The sequence below is a fragment of the Corvus kubaryi genome, unplaced genomic scaffold (assembly GCF_017639235.1).
Source record: "Corvus kubaryi isolate FWS band 111438036 unplaced genomic scaffold, C.kubaryi_AGA036_p1.0 75, whole genome shotgun sequence".
Lineage (NCBI taxonomy): Eukaryota > Metazoa > Chordata > Aves > Passeriformes > Corvidae > Corvus > Corvus kubaryi.
In genome coordinates, this window is record NW_024582062.1 from 860,548 (window position 1) to 868,041 (window position 7,494).

The window sequence follows — 7,494 nt, forward strand, 5'->3', positions numbered from 1 at the left end:
ATAATCTCATTCTTTCAATTGCAAGAACCCCTGAGGACTGAATCCAAGAAATAGATCCCAGAAATACTGCTCCCAGTTTTGAGGTGGAAGCTGGGTTTATTGAGCAGAACTTGCCGTAAACACACAGAGAGGCCCTGGCCCGGAGAGCTCTCAAACCTCCCAGCTCTTCAATATTCCATCAGCATTTTAAAAAACACCCTGAACAAGCCAGTCCACTTCTTTAAAATAAGAACTCAGGACTAGCTGTATAAATATGTACTTTCCTGCTCCAGTGCTGTAAATAGGTAATTTAGACTGCTGTCTCACGACACATTTTGTGTCTAATTTAAGGAACTGTGTATTTGGACAGGAGGGTCTGGACTCCTGGTCAGGTAAATATTACAAGCTGTAATTTTTCACAGCAGATTTAGCACTAAATTTAGTTAGCACTGTATATAAAGTGATCACTGGCCTGATGGGAGTCCTTGTCCTTGACAGTGGTTGGCCTGAGAGGAAGTTAAGTGTCTATGGAGGAATAAGCCACAGTCTCCCTTAAGTCCCAAAGAACTCCAGTCTCCTGTGGCAACCTGAACATCCTTGATATCAGCACTTGCAACTTCTGCTGCCATGGAAGGTGAGAGCCTTGTCCTCCCAGCTCACCTCAAGGTAGGGAACACTCACATCCAATGGAAAGTGCTCATGGAGAAGAGCCTTAAGGGCCAGGCACTGCCTCAGCTGCTCGAGTGCCTCAGCGGCTTGAGTGCCTCAGCCTAGCAGCACATAAGGATAAAGTCTTGGATATTCAGAGTTAAAAATAAAGCAATTTTGAATTCCTAGTGATACAGAAGCCATGGATTTGCACATGCTAGTTGCTGATAACTGCCCATGGAGTCAGCTTTCTAATTTAAACTTCTCACTTGGAGATATCTAGAGGGATGCTGGGAACCCCCACTGGTTTGTACAGGCAAACCTGCATTTCTCTTCTGTTTCCTCAAACGCTTGAGCTTTGAAAGCACCTTTAGTTATGGCAGTCATAACCTTTAGCCACGTCAGTGCTCTCTCTCACTGAACAGCCCAGTCTCCCTCCTTTGTATTATTAGTAATTTTCCTCTAAAATATGTACTTAGCACAATCCCAGGGTTTGTTTTTGTAAGGCAGGCATGGACGTTCTTCATCACCTTTATCACTACATGCTGCAGGGACAGTCTGCATTCCTGCTGTTAATACAAATGTTGAAAGCAAAGCACTTAACTGAGACTCTTGGGGTTTTTTTCAGGCTTAAATACAACAACCCCCCCAGTAACACAACCTCAGTAAAATCCCAGCCAGGTTAGAGCAGACCAGGGCTGGGTCCCGAGTGACCATACGGGCGCTGTAGGCGTGGAGGGGAGCAGCAGGTGGCAGAATTGGATCTGGTTTAGTGCTCCTGATCCCTGGACTCTGACAGTGCTGATGGGGAGCTGCCCCTGGCCCATGGCTGGTATCCCCCTGACCATGGTTGGGCACCAAGGCTCAGCTTAGGCTCTGCAAAGGTCCCAGTGGGCCAGAGCCCCCTCTGATGTCAGGGAAATAAGTCCCCCTCTTAAGGAGAAGGAATTTCTTCATGTTCCTTCAAATCCTTCCACATCCCTGCTCAGAGGATGCAGCTTTTCCAATGTTCTGAAATCCCTGGGAGTGAAAGGTGCCATTGTTACTATTCTTATTAAGAGTAGAAATGAGGTCCAAGCAGGGTCAAAAGTAAACTAGGCTTGATTTTATGCAACCAGGACAAAAGCAGCCCTTTTCTTTACAGATTAAATCACACCCTGCCCAATTAGCCAGTCTCAACCTGGAAACCAAGAGCTGTCCTCATTAGATTTTGGTGGCTGATCTCTGTGTAGCACCACCCAATGTTCGCTGGTCCGTGGCTGACAGACAAGGGAGCAGGAGGACTTTCTCTCCTCCGTGAATAATTTTCTTCTGGCCATACTCAATGCTCTCACTACAGGATATGTTGAAGACAACCCATGGATGCAGCCAGCCCAAAATGACCTGCCAGGTTTTAACATGAACTGTTCAATTTGTCACACAAATCCCTGTGATTTACACACTGACCACTTTCACCTTTCACACTCCATGATGCAATTTTTTTACAGTTTTTGCTATATCTGAGAAATGCTGCCTGCAGTTTTCATGTGGAAGGTGGCCCTTTGTCAGTGATTGAATCACAGGGAGGGGATGTGCCTGCAGCCAGTCAGCAGGAGAAACAACACAGGCATTTTCACTCTTATTTCCATATTTTAAACACTTGACTAAACTTTCTCCCTGTACACAGACCAAAGTGCTGTGGTTGATCATTCAGACAGCTCTGTCATCCTGTGTTTCCATGAGCAGTCAGGCTGGGCTCTTGGGCTGTACCTATTCCCTGATTAATGAGCCTTTGCTCTGGCTGGGCATTTCACAGAAAATGCTTATTTTCTATTTATAGGCACTATTTGCAATGCCATCTCTGTGGCATTGAAATTCATAATCAGCAAACTGCTACAGGGAAAAATATGTTCCAATTAATATTAAATGAGCAATGTGTTATTTTTTTTCCTTTTTTTTAAAGAAGTGATAATGAGGAAAATCAAAATAGCATCTTCCAGTGAACCAGTGACAGATCTTAGGTGTTAAAAGTTTAAATTTGAACACAAAGCACTCTCAATCCCCCAAATATCAACCCTGTTAATGGGAAAATGTCAAAAATGCCTGTGAGGTTTTAGATGGCCTTTAAAAAGCAGAACACTGGCACCAAAACCCTGAAATAGTAGACCAGCTTGTTACCAAGCTGGAATAAATTTCGTGGTTTTTTAAGGTGAACGTAACTTTGGCTTATGGTGCTGGTTTGACAGTCTTAGAAATCGCAGGCATCTGCTTCTGCCTCGAGCTAAGACAGCAGGCGCAGAGGCAGGGAGAATTTATGCAGAGTGCTCTAATTTTATTCAGATTTGTTAGAATAAAAAAGTGTATTTAGCTTCAGATGGCGAGAAATAACAGCTTTTAAATCATGGGTTTTACAGAGATTACTGCTGTGGAATCTAAAGGGTAGAATTTGCTGGCTTCATCGTTAAAATAATGTTTTTCTTTCCTTAAAACACATTGAGTCATAGCAAACTTCCAGGCCTATTTTAAGGAGACCCACTGTTGATAATTACTGTTGTCCTTTTTTTAGAATTCTGCAGAAAATCTCTCTTTATTTTCCCATATCCTTTGGAATTCCTGTGTCAGGAGTACAGCAGATGGCCTATATAAGATAAATATTGACATGCAGATTTACTCTAGGATCAGCCAGGGTATGACTAAGCTGAAATACCTGAGCAAAGATTTCCTCTGAAACCAGCATTTGTCACTGTCTTTACACTCTGCTGGAAACGGCATCATAATATCTATAACGGAGCAGGGACCTGGACTATATTTCCAGAGGAAAATTAGGAATTCTACATCATGAGATGAATTACATACAATATGGTCCAAAGTAAATTGAAAACAGTGGAAATCTTTCAACTGGCTGTGTAAGATTTACGGTCAGGCTGTTACCACAAGAGTTCTTAGAACTGGAACTCTTGCGGATAAAAATAATTCTATTTTTAGACCATGATGATTCCCAAGAAGTCCCTCTTTTCTTGTATTCACTTCTCCACTTGTGCTTCAAAGTTTTGGGGAGCACTCTCCCCTATGACCCCACTTTTTCTACGTAGATTAAATCCCACTCTGCCCAGTTCTCCCATCCCTACCTCGAAACCAAGACCTGTCAGCAGTGATTTTGGTGGCAGATCTCTGTGTAGCTCCACCCGGTGTTTTTCCTTTGGTTTCAGAGGAAGAGGCCCCTGGTTGAAAGCTGGATGCTCCCTGTGCCCTCTTCTCCTCCTGTCTGTAAATAATCATGAGATGTTTTACCAAAAGATACCAACCATGTTTTAAATATCCCCAAAAGCGTGTGCTGGCAGCGAGGGGGACAAGGGTGGCTCTACAGACAGGTCACTGATATGAGCTCAGCATTAGGAATACCATGACTTTAAAGGAGTTTTTTACAAAAAACCCCTGCAAATCTCCACTTACTAAATCAAGGGGTCAATTCCCTGCTACAGAGCACAGAGTTCAACCCTTTTGGTGGGTTTTGCAGCATGGGCTACAGGCTGGGCAGCTGCAATCGGAGGGTTTCTGTGCCCCCAGGCTGGTTCACAGCTCCCACAGCCTCATGTCTGGGTGCTGTAGATAGGAACAGTGCTCACCCTGCCAGCTCCCATCCAGCAGAGCAGCATTTCCCACTTCAGCATCAGCACCTCTCCCTCCAAAGCTCACCCCAGAGAAGTAAAAGTCTCATTTATCCAAATCTGCTAGAGATGCAAAAAGATCCCCAATTTGTCATTTCTTCCCCTTTCACAGATAGGGAAAGGCAGTAACTATCAATTCACTTACACCAAGGCTTCTGCCGTCAGGAGTTTGATTTCAGAGACAATCGCCTTTGGGCCTTAGAGCAAAGTGCAAAGTCCGTGTTTGCAGAGGTTATTTGAACACTTCTGCCACCTGGGAAACCAATTCCAGGAACATGTGCCTTGAAAAAGTAGCCTTTATAGAAAGACAGCTGTGGATGCTCCACATCCACCCCCCGACATTTGGTCAGGCAGCTTAAACTGTGACAGGCTCTGGCCACCTACTTGTGGCAGCCATTTTCATTATCACCCAAATATATTCATATCACAGGGGAGGCAGAATACAGAAAAACCTGCAAGTCTCCACTTAAACTAAGGGATCAGTTCCCTAGTTCATCTGGGAAAAGTACCCAAAGGAGACTGGAACAGTCACGTTCCAGCCAGCAGATGAGATTGTTTTGTGTGTGTATCCCAAAATAAATATCATGTGAATGCTCTACTTGGCCAAGAAAATTGAGATAATTAGGAAAGGGAATCTTTTTTATATTGATCTACTGATTGACATGTTCTGCCCTAAATTAAAAATGTGCTAGGATGAGGAAATTGCAGGTGTTTGGGGGCTTTTTTACTTCTTTGCTGTTCAAAAACCTCATACAAACCAAAGGGCTTCTGCCTAAACTTCAGGGGCTTTTGGATTTTGTACCCACACTTACAGCAAGCAGATGTTTTCCAACCAATATTGAAGTTGTTTCTCAATTAGGGAGGAAGAAGGGAGGAAGAGAAAGAGAGAAATCTGAATTTGCCACACACCTAATTTTATCTGCAGTGTTTGCTCGAGCAAAGGCAGCTACTGGTATTATAATTAATAAAATCAAGAGAATGAATCAGAGCTCTACCTGTGTTATCAAAACCAATACTTTTATTATCAAAGTCTAGAAAAACGAAGTAATAATCATATTTATTTAGTAGATAATGGAATAAGGACTAATTTCACTGTGAAAATACCTTGCTGCCCGCAGATGTAATAAAATTCCTGCTGTTAACTGGGGGCTGTTTATGCCTGCTCTTTTTGATTTTGCTGCTTGAGTCGTCCCACAAGCAAGTTTAAAAGGAAGGTATTTGGGGCAGGGACAGTTTATCTCCATGTCGTAACACTCCCTTGGGTGCTGATGATAATTCAGAGGGTGGGTCAGTGCTATTTTCTGTTTTGCAGATACGCTTCTTTTATTGGCAAATTCCAGACTTTCTGAGCCCAGAGGCTGCTGGTTTCTCCTCCCACTTCTGCTTTTGTCTTGATTTTTTGTTTGAATCTTGTTGTTGTTTTAACCTGGGCACTGTAGAGAGATCCTGACCTTTGGCTGGAACGGGGAGGCAGCTCAGGAGAGTCAGAGCACCTGGAACCTTCTGAAGGGAGATTTGCTGGAGGGGAAGGACAACCTCAAGTTCATGATCCCTTTTGAGTGAACCTCTAGCAAACACATTTCACTGAGTCATTCATCAAAGAGGAAAAAAAACCAACCTAAGAATCCCTGCTGATCATTTTTTCCCTTTCATTTTAGAGAAACATAATGCCTGGTTGGATATACTCAGCCAAACGTTTTCTGAATTGGGAATCTCCCAAGCTTTTTTATTTAAAGAGCTCTTGATATTCTTTTCCAGTAAGTCAGCATTACTGCAGTAAACACTGAGCCCTTCGTAACCTTGCTGAGTGTGATCCCCTCTGAAAGTCACTCTGCAATCAAATGTACTGGGATTTCATAATAGTAATTTGCCACACTGTCAGAAATAAGCTTCTCATGCTGCTGTCAGTGGTATCATGTGAACCTCACCAAGTATCTGTGCCCTTCAGATGAGAGCCAGTGCTGGAGTCAGTCAGCGAGAGAGGAAGAGAGAAAAAAAGGGAAGAGGAAGAGAACATTAACTCCTTAAAGTCCAGTACAGCCTCTGGCTGAAGAGGGGAGCAGAGAGCTCCTGTCTGTGGGGTGGGTACCTCCTTATACATCGGTACTGTTGGCTGGGTAAAGTAGTTGCATTTTTTTTCCAGTTTGCCTGAGATCTCTGAAAAACTGCTCCCGTTGTCTCTCATTCTACAGAATGTGGCAACTACTGATTTCCAACACCACAAGAAAGGCATTTTTCCCAATGCCCACAGGCTGTTAGCAGATCTTGACTGAATATTCAGGTTTTTTAAATATATTTCCATCCTTGCTTTTTGCTGTTTCACAAATGTTTTTGTAAGTAGTTTCCCAATCTTTTCCTGTTAAAAGTATTAGAGATTTGGAATTCCCAAGCAGACCTTTATTTAAAGAAGCAGTGGGTAACATCGTTTAAAAGGGGTTCCCACCTGTACTCACACGGCTGAAACTGTGCTCTTCTCAAAGCTTTCTCCTGTAAAGTCACACATTCAGCAAACCTTTCAGTCATTCCCGTGGTTGTGCCAATCATGTTAAAAAAGAAACATCTTGTAGCTTAGATTGAGCAAAGCAACTTGAATGATGGGAACATGAGTGAATTTTTACAGTGACAAGTGTCCCTTACTGATGTGATTGATCTCCAAGATTGTCCAGAAGTCAATTTTTATTGATTAAAGAGAGAAAAAATATTAGTCTGGTCATTCCTTAAATTCTAGCAATAAGCATAAAGTACCAGCTTAAAACTGCAGGATTGCTTGGGGTCTGGATTAGATGCATTGGGCCTGAAGAGGATATATCTTGATGGATAAAGCTTTAATCCTCATAGCAGCTCAAGATATTTCTGCACAGCATGGGGGAGGGAGAGGAAGAGGAAAAATCCACAATCCAAAGCCATTATATTGGTAATGGCTATAATGTCTCTGGTTATGTTTTTAAAAACTTTTCTCCACAGGAACTCATATTGTACATGAGATTTGGCCTTCAGGTCAAGACGTAATGCTAAACTTAGGATCTTTAAACATACTGAAGGTGTTTGGGTGCCTCCAGTTTTCAGCATTTTCCAGGCAGCAGTGCTCAGCACATCCATGTCCCGTTCCTCAGGATGTCTCCAGCTGCACACTCAGAATGTGTCCTTACTTTAGCAAGTGTTTGCTTAAGTCTTTTGGTTGTTTTAAGAATTGATTTTTTAAATTGTCCGAGACACCGAT